This window comes from Nicotiana sylvestris, chromosome 7 (assembly GCF_000393655.2).
Source record: "Nicotiana sylvestris chromosome 7, ASM39365v2, whole genome shotgun sequence".
NCBI classification, from domain to species: domain Eukaryota; kingdom Viridiplantae; phylum Streptophyta; class Magnoliopsida; order Solanales; family Solanaceae; genus Nicotiana; species Nicotiana sylvestris.
Genome location: NC_091063.1, coordinates 105,873,886 through 105,889,096, shown reverse-complemented (window position 1 = coordinate 105,889,096; position 15,211 = coordinate 105,873,886).

Sequence of the window (15,211 nt, the reverse complement as noted above, 5' to 3'; positions counted from 1 at the left end):
TGATTTCTTGTTTACCATTTATGATTATTGCTTGAATTGTTCTCATAATCTTGTTTAAAGTTTAATATAAGAATTGTTTGTTGTAATGTTGTTAGAGTTGATTTTAAGTTCAATATGATTGAATTTAGAAATCTTCATACTTTGTTTGTTGTTGGTGTTGAATCCGAAAATAGGATTGTTTGTTGCTAAAATATTGTTCAATCAAATTTTAGTTGTTCTTGGTTGTTCAATTTGTGTTCATGTGATTTGTTGTTGAAATGTTGTTAAAATCATGTTCATGTGATATTGTTGTTATGATGTTCATCCATGTTCATATTGTTGTTTGAACATTGTTAGAAATTGATCATATTGTCTATATTTTGGTTAAGTTTGATTAATTGATGTGTTATAGCTGATGGGTAGTTTGGTAAATTTGTAATACGTTCAGGGGTAGTTTGGTAATTTCAGTAAGGTCGGAAGGGGTAGTTTAGGAATTGTACATTTTGTAATTGTTTATTTGAAGCATGGGGGACAAAATGAAATGGGGTGGTTTGTGATATTATTATTTAATATAAAGGGGGGACAAGATTTAATTTAAAGGGGAATCTTGCATTATTTTAAAAGAAGCATGGGGGACAAAATGAAATGGGGTGGTGTGATATGTTTTTTTAATATAATGGGAATGAGTGGGAAGATAATGGGTTTGGTAGAGAAAGGGATTGATTTTAATTGATTTATGGGATGGGATATATATATGTGAAGTCTTGAACACAAGAGAGGATAAGAAATACAGACAGAAAAAAAGGGATTGAAAAAAAAGCTGAACATTTATTCCGAAAAAAAAAACATTGAAACTCTCAAGAAAAGAAAAAAACATACAAAGAAAAAAAATTTGAAAATTAGAAGAGAAAGTAGTACACACCTGAGAAATATTCTGGTATACAGGTGTAGAAATTAAGGGTTGAAGATTAACTAGCCTTTCAAAAATCTGAAAATTTCCTTTGGTTTCTGTCCATTATTTTCGGCATTCCTGGATTTTATTTTGAATTTTTCAAAGCTGTCACTGGGATTTTCGTTGACTGGTTATTGCTGGTTATTGTTGCTGTTGCTGTGTTACGTATTACGTTGCTGACTCTCTTCTTCTTATATTGACAATATCAGGTACACAACTGTAATTTTGGCATTTTGTAAGCTGAAATGAAGAATGGAGTGTTAAATTTTAATTTAGTTTAATTTAATTTTTGTATTGTATTTAGGTTATTCATGTATTATTATTCTGTAAATCACTGTCATCAGCATAACTAGGCATATTATAGCGACATATTAAATAACGCCTTTACCAGATTATTAGGAAATATATTTAAGCCTGATTATTAATTAAAACTGTTTAATAAAAAAAATAGAAGAAATAACGTAAAAATGGCGTTATTGAATCAGTTTGGCAAAAATTAACTAAGTTCCTTATTCAGAAGGTTTTTCGTCAACGATAAGTTAATCCGAATCATGTAGTCAATTTCAGTTATAACATGAATTAATTTGCAAACAAGTATTAGGACATGATGAATTAAAACAAAGTTAGTTAATGTTAAATTGTTTAAATTTTTAGAAATATGATTTAGAACTCAAGTTTTTGTTTTTATTTCTTTCAATTTTCAGTATTTGTAAATAATTAGTTTCAATAAGCTTAAGTCTTACTAATAATTTGAATTTTAATCCAACTATGGGATAATTAGTTTTTTTTTTTATTTATTTTTTACTTTTTGATAATTCCATGTTGTATCTATGATTATAATTTTATTACTTTCTGCTAATATTTGTTTTTCTCTTCTATTTAATATGTCATTTTCAAGAATGTAGATATTGATTTTATATTTATAAAAAAACTTAGTAATAATAAAAAGGTAGTCATTAAAGGATATTATTAAAGGATTTCGCTAAAAATAAATAGATGTAAATAATACGAATGTATAGGATTCTCCAATCTCATTTATTTATTTAATTATTAAAAAAAATTACTTAGAATTTGGGATGGATTGTTTAGTGAATTTCACTTCCTTCCCCAAAGATAATGACGCGTTAGACTCTTTAGGCGCGATTTAATTAATTTTACCTTCTTAAACTCGGATGCGCATTTCATGCGACCCAAATCTAAATCCTAAAACATCAAATAAAATATGTTCCGTATTGTGGGTGCATTTCATGTGACACAATCCAAAGATATGTTTTAAGCGATGTTCACATTCCTAAAAAATAATAATTATAATAATAAAGCGGTAAAAGATAAAATTTGCACATGGTTCATAATTGTATTAACAATCAGATAAATAAGCCGAATATAACAGTTGAGCGACCGTGCTAGAACCACGGAACTCGGGAATGCCTAACACCTTCTCCCGGGTTAACAGAATTCCTTATCCAGATTTCTGGTACGCAGACTGTAATATAGAGTCATTCTTTTCCTCGATTCGGGATTAAAATTGGTGACTTGGGACACCCTAAATCTCCCAAGTGGCGACTCTGAAATAATTAAACCAATCCCGTTTCGACTGTCCTTTAATTGGAAAAAACTCCCTACGCACCTCGCGGTGCCGGAAACAGGAGGTGTGACAGCTCTGGCGACTCTGCTGGGGACTTAACCCAGAACCAGTGGTTCAGGGTTAGAAATTCGAGCTCATATAAATTGTTATATTTGGTTTTATCTGATTTTTACATGATTGAGCCTAATGTGCTAAATGCTGCTTTTACCGCTTTGATATTACGTGAACTGTGTATAAACTGTGCCGAAACCCATCTCCTCTCTGAGTCTTCTAAATCATGAAGAAGGGTGTACTTCGTACGACTTCTTTTCTGTATAGTGTCAAATCCCAATTTAGAACGAGGTTCGGACAAGTTGCTAAGCCGGTGAAGCTTCTGTATTCCCGGTACGCTACCCCCCCTCGGCTCGAGCTGTCCGCTCGGGTAAGCCAGGTCTAGAACAAACACCCAGGTTCTGAACCTAGTATAACAAAACCACATGTCGGATCCCTAGTAGGAACGTTTGTTTGCATCACGTGCATCTGACTTTGGAGGCTCAACACAGGGGTTGGGTCTGTCTAGGACAGGTGCACCAAAAATGAAAATGACCATCCTGATGCATCTTATTTGTTTTATGTGCATTTATTTGCTCGGTCTTGCATGTTGACCGGCTTCTGAGTCTCGGGAGTGTAAAAAATAAAATAAAATAAAAATAGCAAGTGTAAAGTTATTTGATTAATTTAGAAAAAATCAGTGTCCAAGTACTGTCGAAGTGCTGCCGAATTTTTTTTAAAAAAAAAACATATATATATTTTTTACTTTTAGAATTGTTGGTTTGCCTAGAAAGCAGAAAGTGTGTAGGAATAAGTCTTTTATTTTAATTTGCTTTATTTTAAAAAAAAATGAAAAATGAAAATAGTTTTTTTTATATAAAAGGAAGTGGAAAAATTTGTTTGTTTTCAAAAAAAAAAAAAAAAAAAAAATTAGTTAGTTTATAGCCTGAACTACGCGGGTATGATTCTCACCGGATGTGAGATCAGAGGCAAACCTCTTTGGTTTCGGCTCACCATATTCAAAAAAAAAATCCAAAAATATTTAACATTACTCACTTCTTTAGAAAGTTTTTCTTTTAGACCTCAATTTTTTTAAAAAAAAAATATATTTCCTTTTAATCTCAAAATCCCAATTATTTGTTTAAAAGATATTCAAAATAAAATTCAAAAATATTTTTTCTGTAGTATTTCTTTCATAAATTCAGAATATTGGTTCAAAAATATTTCCTTTCTCCTTAAAAGTTTTTTTCAAGAAAAAAAAATTATTAAAATCCAAAAAATATTTCTTTAGAATATAGATAGTTTTTAAGTCAAATAAAAGTTTTTCCTTCTTTAATCACTATAATAAATGTGCAGGATGAGCACAAGTCAAAATGAACCATTCTCAGTGTGTAACGAGGTCCCTTCGCAACTCCACATGTGGTGGAATGATATGGGAAAGGATAGTATAAAGATAGTGGAAAGAGTTTTGGGAGGTTTTGTCGATCTGTTGAATATCAAGCCAAGGACAGATATCATCGAGGCTCTAATACCGTTCTGGGACCCAACCCGCAACGTGTTTCGTTTTGCTGACTTTGAACTTTCACCTACACTAGAGGAAGTCGCCGGATATGCGGGGTTGAATGGGAAACTAAGAGGGCAGTATTTACTTTCACCAAGACCAGTATCTCCGCACGCGTTCTTGGATTTGCTAAGCATTAGTCGGAAGGTACAGAATGATGATTTGTCGAAGGGATGTTGTACTCTCCAATTCTTGTATCAACGGTACGGAATTCCTCAGGGTTTGGAAGAACCAAACCTCGGATTAATTCACACTGGGAACAGAATCAAGTGGGAAGCAAGACGTACTTTGGCATTTATCACAGCATTTCTGGGAGTTGTGGTCTGTCCCCGCAAAGATAAAAAAATAGAGATAGGCCTTGTAGGGATGGCCGATGTTGCAATCAAAAGAACCGACAGTACTGTGGTTCCTTTGATTTTGTCTGAAATCTACCGAGCTTTAACTATATGCCGAGAAGGAGGCAAGTTCTTTCAGGGATGCAATCTGTTACTCCAGTTGTGGATGCAAGAACACCTCCATCACCGAGTGGGATACATGAACCACGGGTTGACTGAGAAAAACTGCATTAGCGGCTTTGAGAAACGAATGACAGGCGTCATATTTCCCGAAGGCGTCGAAGCATGGCTTGCACAATTGAGGTCAACAACAGCCGACCAAGTTGAATGGGCATTTGGGTGGTTGAATGATACTGAGGTAATATACATGGCGGCCGAGGAATGTCATGTTCTTTTAATGGGACTTCGTAGCATCCAACCATATGCTCCTCATCGGGTACTGCGCCAACTAGGAAGATTTCAGGTAATTCCCACTGATGAGGATCTAAGCAAGCACGCCATTGAGTTGAGTCCAGGAGTCGTGTTCCCCGAAGGAAAAATTAGAAAGTTGTGGCACGAATGTAGATTCCTTGAACCCAAGACTATGGTTCGAGAGCTGGCTAAGGGTGAGGTAGACCCAAAATACGATGTTTGGTTCGGGAAAAGGTTCCAGATTCGTCAGAGGCCTGCCAAAAGAGCTCACGTCCAACAATTTACGGATGATTCGCAGGAACAGTGGGGCTGGTTAGTGAGAGAGGAAGGCTACCGGGTTGAAATCGGGCAGCTGAAGCGACAAATTGAAAGGCTTATGTTTGAAAACAACGTTCAAGTAGCCTCAGAGCAGGGTGAGAAGAACAAATTAGCCAAAGAAAACCAGGCACTGAAAGCCCGAATTCGCCGAGTCAGTAAGAGTGATAGCGACCGACAGAAACGTCTATCTGATGAAAGGTTGATAGCGGAATTGAGAAATCAAGTCAGCCAAAGCCGAGAAGACTTGGAGAGATCCCAGGCTTGTATAACAAGAATGCGGGTCAGATGGGCTACAGTTACAACATCACGGAGAGAGCACCTATGGCAAGTAAAAAGGGACTACGAAATGAGTGTTGCGACATTGAGAGAGATAAACACCATTCTCAATAATCGGGTCCTCAAACAAGCCCAGGATGCTAGAACATATAGAGAACACTACCATGAGTCGATAGCCCGGATGGAAGAACAAATGGAGAAGTTCCAAGAGCAGCTCATTGACAATACTCGAATATTGGGACTAAAGAATCAACGGATAGAACAACTGTGCATAGAGAGGGATAGAATCAGGGGTAGGATCAATGATATAGGGCGCTATATCACCACAAAGTGCCTAACATGTGAAGAGATGCCTCGTGATGTCCTATTTGCCTCAATCATGGGCTATGTCCATCAGATCATGGAGGAACTAAAAAGCTTGCAAAGAAGCCTGGCCCCCAAGCCCGCGGAAAGGCCGAATGATGCCTCGCTGGCACCAAAATTCAAAGCTTTAATGTATCCCTAGTTCAATCTTGCACTTGTTTGTTTTTCGAGTTTGTTGTCTACCCATATGTTTTTTCCTTTTCTTCAAACATTCTCAAAAAAAAAAAAAAATATATATATATATATATATATATATATATATATATATATATATATATATATATATATATATATAAAGTCTGTATTTTTTGTTTTTTTCTGTGATGGCTTGTAATAGCATTATTTTTGAGTAATATAAAAAAAAAAATATTTGGTCATATGGCACGAACTACGCTTGGTCTGATTCGTGCGGGGTCACGATACGTAGGCAATCTCTATAGGATTCGACCGTAATTAAAAAGAAAAAAAAAGAAAAAAAAAGGAAGAATATATATTTGTCAGAGCAAAAATAAGTCGGGATGATGCATGCGGTCGGAGCAAAAGCATGTTAGAAATGATTAACTGCCTAGGAGCATTGCATCCCCCTAACGTGCAATTACAATATCTGTTAAGACTCTACCACTGACAAGTTTGTTGTTTTTCCAATCAATATCAGTTAGTTGTTAGAGCGTACTGGCACCGTACCATTATCAGACAAGATCAAAAGGTCCTATACCAGAAAGCATGACTGGGTCAGACAACAGCGTTGAGTCAGAAAAAACGGCCAACCAGATGCTGAAAGAAGCCCTGGAAGAAAATGGAAAAAATGAGGCTAGAAATGAATGAAATGCAGATAGCCTTAGCTAGAGCCCAGAAGGGGCAAGAACTACCCGTTACTCCTACCCTCCAACCAACACACACGCCGGAATACCCTTCTCCCGGTCCTTCAACAAGTTTCCCAAGCCATCATTATTATCAGGGAAGAGAGGCTTATGATTCCCAAGCTCCACCACCCACTCAAAACCCTCCTCCACCAAATGTTCCCGTCTTTGTGGCACCTCCCCCAGCCCCATTGCACAGATCATCTAGTGAGCCACTGTTTCAGGCTCACGATACACAATACTACCCCCCTGAACTCACATTCAAAGCACCCGAGCCACATACCTATAATCCCCACTTTGAGGTCCCGGCGGAGATTGAAAAGCCGGCTAAGAGCCCAGAGCAGGACGAGGTGATGCGGAAATTTAAAAGCCTGGAGCAATCCTTCAGGAACATACACGGGTTAGGTAACCAAGTCAGCGTGGCTTACAAGGATCTATGCCCTTTCCCTGACGTTCAATTACCAGCAGGGTTCAAAATGCCCAAGTTCGATTTATACGAAGGGCATGGTGATCCTATGGCACATCTACGAGGTTTTTGTAGCAAAATGAGGGGAGCAGGGGGCAAAGATGAGCTATTAATAGCTTACTTTGGCCAGAGTTTGAGCGGGTCGGCGTTAGAGTGGTATACAAGACAAGATCCGAGCAGGTGGTACACCTGGGATGACTTGGCACAGGCTTTCGCAGGACATTTCCAATACAACCTTGAGATAGTCCCAGACCGTCTCACATTGCTAAAGCTCGAGAAGAAACCCGGAGAGAGCTTCCGGGAATTTGGGTTCCGATGGAGAGAACAGGCAGCCAGAGTTGATCCCCCAATGAGAGAAGGAGAAATGGTGGATTACTTCTTACAAACTCTCGAGCCAACTTACTTTGGTCACTTGGTGACGTCAGTTGGCAAATCATTTAATGAAGTTGTGAAAATGGGAGGTATGATAGAAGAGGGACTTAAGTCTAATAAAATCCTGAGTTATTCGGCAATTAAGGCAACAACTCAGGCCATTCAGAGCGGCACGGGAGGTGCGCTAGGGAAGAAAAGGAGAGAGGAGGTCACGACATTAGAGGCCGACAATTGGTCCAGATCTAGAGGTCCTTCCCCTCATTACCAACCCAGACCCCATCGTCTAAACTACCCACACATTCCAAATTACCCTCCACAACCCTACTACCAACCACAAGAACAACATTTCACCGTCCATCAAGCCCAGACATACACCCAACCTCCGGTTCGCCCACAATGGCGCACGCCGGTTCCCCACAATACATACCCACCTCCACATAACACATACCCACCACCACAAAACACCTATCCACCACCAAGAGCCTACAGGAACCCTCCAGGGATGGGTTTCAGGGGAAATCCGGCCGCCAGAAATGAAAGATTGCAGAGGCAAAGAACTTTTACTGAGTTGGGGGAAACTTATATTGCCTTGTTCCACAAATTGAGGCAGTTGGGTTTATTAAATCCTGTTGAGCCTAGATTACCAAATCCCTTACCCCAAAATATGGATCACTCGGTAAGATGTGAATATTGTTCGGGAGCTCCCGGACATGATACCGAGAAATGTTGGAGGCTGAAACATGCAATACAAGATCTTATTGATACCAACAAGATCGAGGTACAGGCACCGGAGGCACCTAACATTAACCAGAACCCATTGCCAAAGCACCCTGAAGCCCACATGATCGAGCTTGTGCACGAAGTAGGGGAGCCGAAGAAACCCCCACAGACAGTGATGATGATCCGTGCCACTCCAAAAGAAAAATCGATCAATGAGGAAGCAGGGGTACAGTTGAAGGGGAAGATGTCAAGCCAGTGGTGATATTGGGGAAGAATCCATCTGCCGCTACAAGGAAACCAGAACCAGCCAAGTTGGTAATAACGGGAGCATCATCTACACCCGTGGTTGTTGTGAAAGGGGTCTGCAGGGAACTGGTCATCATAAAACCAGTAGTCCAAACACCAATGATTGATAGCAAGGCTGTGCCTTGGAAGTATGAAAAGGCAGTGGTGATGTACAAGGGACAACAAGTGGAGGAGAATAGTTGTGAGGCGCAGGGACTGACTCGATCAGGACGGTGTTTTGCTCCGGCGGAGTTGAGAAGACCCAATCCAGCTGCAATAAAGAAACCTGTGTCAGAAGAAGAAGCTGAGGATTTCTTAAAGAAGATGAAAGTGCAGGATTACTCCGTGGTCGAACAGTTGAAGAAAACACCGGCCCAGATCTCACTGCTATCATTATTAATCCATTCGGATGAACATCGTCGGGCCCTGATGAAGATACTGAATGAAGCTCATGTGCCCAATGAAATTTCTGTAAATCACCTGGAAACGATTGCCAACAAAATTTTCGAGGTGAACAGGGTAACATTTTCAGATGATGATCTGCCAGTGGAGGGCACGGAGCATAATAAAGCTCTCTACCTAACTGTCAAATGTGAAGATTCGGCAGTTACTCGGGCATTAGTGGATAACGGCTCAAGTGCCAATATTTGTCCATTATCCACCCTGAACCAATTGAAGATCGACCACGGAAGAATCCAAAAGAATAGCATTTGCGTCCGAGGATTTGACGGAAATGGAACAGCCACCATGGGGGATATTATACTTGAGTTGACCATCGGTCCAGTCCAGTTTACCATGGAATTCCAGGTATTAGATGCTACGGTATCTTATAACTTTCTGTTGGGACGTCCGTGGATCCATGCAGCCAAAGCAGTGCCATCCACCTTGCATCAGATGGTCAAGTTCGAGTGGGATAGACAAGAGGTCGTATTGCACGGCGAGGACACTGCGTGCACCGTAGGAGGCGCCATTGTACCCTTCATAGAGACTAATGATGACAAAGGTCCCTGGGTCTACCAGATTTTTGATGCAGTGTCGGCAAACAAGATCCCCGAGGGTGAAATCATTCAGCATCCTAGGATAGCTTCCGCAACGGTTATGATGGTTTCAGAAATGCTAGGTAATGGGTTTATGCCAGGAAAAGGCTTGGGAGCTGAACTTCAGGGAATTGTTCAACCTGTTTCCTTGCCCAAGAATTTGGAGACCTTTGGGTTGGGGTTCAAACCGACTGCGGCAGATGTAAAACGAGCTCGGAAAATGAAGAAGAAAGTTTGGTTTCTTCCCAAACCTGTGCCACGTCTCTCAAGATCTTTTGTTAGAGCAAGCGCCAAGGGGTCACCAGTCCCGAAAGTTCTCGGGCGATTGATTGGGATTGACGGGGATCTGAATCAGAGTTTCGAAAGATTGTTCACTAATGTCAATATGGTAGAAGTCGGAGAGGGTTCCAGTGGAACAGACATACAGTTTATGGGGCCTGAAGCCAAAACCAACAATTGGACGGTTACTCCTCTTCCTACTCGGGGAGAGTCCTGGTAGTAGGCTTTGATTTTTGCTTTTTTATTTTTCGGATTATTCAGGGTGTAATCCAAATCTCATTTTATCTTGTAAAAGTGTGAACCCTGTTATCCCGCATTTTAATAAAATTCTTTTCTTGTCTCATTTTAATTTTGTTTTATTCTTTTCTCTTTCTGAACAGTTCTCTTTTTACTGGTTCTAATGACATGGCATGCACGACGGATCTTCGACCTAGTCTAATAAATCAATCTGACTTTGATTTAATGATACAAGAGATCGATTATGAGTCTGAATATGATGAGGATAAAGCCTTCGAGGAAATAAACCGAGAACTATGCCAATTTGAAGAGAAACCCAAGCCTAATCTGAATGACACCGAGGCTGTAAATCTAGGGGATGCGGATAATGTCCGAGAAACCAAAATCAGCATCCACATTGAGCCTGGCATCAGGGAAGAATTAATCAAAGCACTCATTGAGTTTAAAGATATTTTTGCATGGTCATATGACGACATGCCGGGTTTAAGCACCAAGCTAGTGGTTCACAAATTGCCCATTGACCCGGCCTGTCTTCCTGTCAAGCAGAAACTGAGGAAGTTCAAGACAGATATGAGTGTGAAGATTAAAGAAGAAGTAACCAAGCAGCTGCAAGCAAAGGTTATTCGGGTCTCTCGATATCCTGATTGGTTGGCTAATGTAGTGCCAGTACCAAAGAAAGATGGGAAGATCAGGGTATGCGTCGACTACCGTAATCTGAACAGGGCAAGCCCAAAGGATAACTTTCCATTGCCCAATATCCATATCTTGATCGACAATTGCGCCGGGAAAGAAATCGGCTCCTTTGTGGATTGCTACGCTGGGTATCATCAGATTTTGATGGATGAAGAAGATGCAGAGAAAACAGCTTTCATTACGCCATGGGGGACTTATTGTTATCGGGTAATGCCATTCGGTTTGAAGAACGCTGGGGCAACGTACATGAGAGCAATGACTACTGTGTTCCATGATATGATACATAAAGAGATCGAAGTGTACGTAGATGATGTGATCATCAAATCCAAGCGTCAGGAAGACCACGTAGCAGACCTTAGGAAGTTTTTCCAAAGACTTCGAAGGTACGACATTAAGCTCAACCCAGCCAAATGTGCATTTGGTGTTCCATCTGGAAAGCTGTTAGGATTTATCGTCAGTCGGCGAGGCATTGAGTTGGATCCGTCAAAGATCAAATCCATCCAGGAATTGCCGCCACCGAGGAACAAAACAGAAGTAATGAGTCTGTTGGGAAGGTTGAACTATATCAGCAGATTCATCGCTCAGCTCACAACAACTTGTGAACCCATCTTTCGATTGTTGAGGAAAGATGCCGCGATAGAATGGACGGCAGAATGTCAGGAGGCATTTGACCAGATCAAAGGTTATTTATCTAATCCACCTGTATTGGTTCCACCTGAGTCGGGGAGGCCATTAATCCTTTATCTAACGGTCCTGGATCATTCGTTTGGTTGCGTGTTGGGTCAACACGACATCACAGGAAGAAAAGAGCAAGCCATCTATTATCTCAGCAAGAAGTTTACAGTCTATGAGAATAAGTACACTCAACTTGAGAAAACATGTTGTGCTCTAACTTGGGTAGCACAGAAGTTTAAGCATTATCTGTCGTCACATACTACTTACCTTATTTCACGTCTGGATCCATTAAAGTATATTTTCCAGAAGCCTATGCCCACAGGAAGATTGGCAAAATGGCAGATATTACTCACAGAGTTCGACATTGTCTATGTGACGAGGACGGCCATGAAAGCTCAAGCATTGGCCGATCACTTGGCTGAGAATCCTATTGATGAAGAATACGAGCCTTTGAGGACGTATTTTCCAGATGAAGAAGTGATACATATAGAGGAGTTAGAACTGAATGAGAAACCAGGGTGGAAGCTTTTCTTTGACGGGGCTGCTAATGCAAAAGGAGTTGGAGTAGGAGCAGTACTTATTTCAGAAACAGGACATCACTATCCTGTTACAGCTCAGCTACGTTTCTATTGTACCAACAACATGGCTGAATATGAGGCATGTATTTTGGGCCTACGATTGGCTGCAGACATGGATGTTCAGGACGTCTTGGTCTTGGGAGACTCGGACCTCCTAGTACATCAGATCCAGGGTGAATGGGAAACACGGGATTTGAAGCTTATACCATACCGACAATGTTTGCACGATTTGAGCAAGCGATTTCGATCAGTGGAGTTCAGACACATCCCGAGAGTTCACAATGAGGTTGCCGATGCTTTGGCCACTTTAGCATCGATGTTGCACCATCCAGACAAAATCCATGTTGACCCATTGTATATTCAGGTTCGTGATCAGCATGCCTACTGCAACATAATAGAAGAAGAAATGGATGGCGAGCCATGGTTTTATGATATCAAGGAATACCTCAGGATGGGGATATACCCGGAGCAGGCAACCGGAGATCAAAAGAGAGCCATTCGACGACTGGCAAATGGATTTTTCCTCAGTGGAGGAATGTTGTACAAAAGAACCCCAGATCTGGGATTGCTGAGATGTATTGATGCAGGTCAAGCCACGATAGTGATGACAGAGGTACATGCTGGAGTCTGTGGGCCCCATATGAGCGGATATGTGTTGGCAAAGAAGATTCTGCGAGCGGGATATTATTGGCTCACTATGGAGCATGATTGTATCAGTTTCGTACGAAAATGCCATCAGTGTCAGATACACGGAGATCTGATTCATTCTCCACCAATGGAATTGCACACAATGTCCGCACCATGGCCATTTGTAGCATGGGGCATGGATGTCATTGGGCCTATCGAGCCGGCAGCTTCGAACGGTCACAGGTTCATTCTGGTAGCCATCGATTATTTCACTAAGTGGGTTGAAGCCAAAACTTTTAAGTCTGTAACCAAGAAGGCAGTGGTGGATTTCGTCCATTCCCATATCATTTGTAGATTTGGGATCCCAAATATAATAATCACGGACAATGGTGCTAATCTTAACAGCAACTTGATGAGAGAAGTATGTGAACAGTTTAAGATTACACACCGTAATTCCACTCCGTATCGGCCCAAGGCGAATGGAGCAGTTGAGGCAGCCAACAAAAATATAAAGAAGATATTGAGGAAAATGATTGAAGGATCCAGACAATGGCATGAAAAGCTACCATTTGCGTTGTTAGGATACCGCACTACTGTTCGTACTTCAATAGGTGCGACTCCTTATTTGTTGGTATACGGAACCGAAGCAGTAATACCAGCAGAAGTTGAAATTCCTTCCCTTCGAATTATCGCTGAGGCCGGGATTGACGATGATGAATGGGTCAAAACCCGACTAGAGCAGCTGAGTTTAATGGATGAAAAAAGATTGGCAGCAGTATGTCATGGCCAGTTGTATCAAAAGAGAATGGCAAGAGCATACAATAAGAAGGTGCGCCCCAGAAAATTTGAAGTAGGGCAACAAGTATTGAAACGGATCCTCCCACATCAGATTGAGGCAAAAGGCAAGTTCGCCCCGAATTGGCAAGGGCCGTATATTGTGACCAGAGTATTATCCAATGGCGCTTTACGTCTGACGGATGTTGAAGGAAGATGCGTCGACATGGCTATCAATTCTGATGCAGTCAAAAGATATTATGTGTAATTTCTTTTGTTGTTTATTTGTTTGTTTATACTTAGTGCTTATCGGATAATGAAATGACGGAGGCAATTCTTTCTTCTATCCAAACACTTTTAACCTTTGCTTTACCCCTTTGAGCCATACTTATCTTTTTATACCCCTCTCTTGGAATCATTAATGAAAAAATGTAAAAAAAAAAAACTTTTTGAAGGTCGCAAGAAAACAAAGGAGTTAGTGAACTACGTTCGACCTGATTCCTCAAAGAGGATACGTAGGCGCCTCACGGCTCGGTCATAAGGTAATAAAATAAAAAAAAAGAAAAAAAATCAAAAGAAAAATCCCCAAGTAAGAAAACTGGGGCAGAAATTATGTTTCTAAATTTTGAAAAAAAAAAAGAAAAAAAAAGAGTTTGATTCCAAGAGTTGTAATACTTTACCCATCAAAGTTATTTTGAATTTTATATCCTTTTCTTCTAAAACCTATATTAATATCCAAAAAAGACCTCCCGATCAGTATCCGAGAGGTGTTAAGATAGGCAAATGAAAACCAAGAATAAAACATCGGTCCCTGACTGAATGAGGATCATGAATTGAAAGAATTTTTAGCCAAAAGAATTCCCGGCAGAGATAAATCTTATCGGCAACACTCCAATCCCAAGCTGAGAAAATAAGATGAGAGAGTCTTATCGGCGAAAACCTTCACAGGCGCCATAAGGCGACGTAAGCTGAGAAATACAAAATGAGAGAGTCTTATCGGTGAAAACCTTCACAGGCACCATAAGGCGACGGGAGTTGTGAGAAATGAGAGAGCCTTGTTAGTGAAAACCCCGCGAAGGGCACTATAAGGCGACAAGATAGATTGACGGAAAAGATCCGTATTTTGCGAAGAATTGGGCACCTATTTATCCCCAGCAAGTGAAGACATCAGAAAGTTTGATCGACACAAATAGACTGGGTTGATTAATCCGGAATGCACAACATGATCATTGGAATCGGTTGTATCACCCAGATAAGTTCATTTTTTTTTGTTCAGAAAGATTTTCTCATTTTTCTATCTTTTCATTTTGTTGTTTAAAAGAATTTTTCTAGAAATTTATGTTTTAAGGAAGGTCTTTCAGAGCTTACTACCAGTTGCCAAAATGGTACAACATAAAAAGTGAAAAGGGCAGGCAAGAGACAAGGCAATAAGGCAAAAGACGTTGGTTGCTAGGCCGAATAATACTGTCCTAAAATGACAAGGGAAGTACGGGGAAGAGCCGGAAAAAAAAAAAAAAAAAAAAAAAACATGTTGAGGAAATTGTAAGCCAAGTTCCAAGACGATCCCCAAAGTACTCCGACCGAATATCGACCAAGCTACGAGGTGGTCCGACAACACAGAAGGGGAAGAGAAGAAAGGAAAATTCATCTTCGGCAAAATAACCTCCAGAAATTTTTGAGATACAAAATGGTGAAGGGATAAATGGAAAAACCATCCCCAGCAGAATGTAATCCCCAGAAAATAACATCATCCCCAACAAGTTTTGAGAACGCCGAACAAGAATAAGGGAAAGGGAAC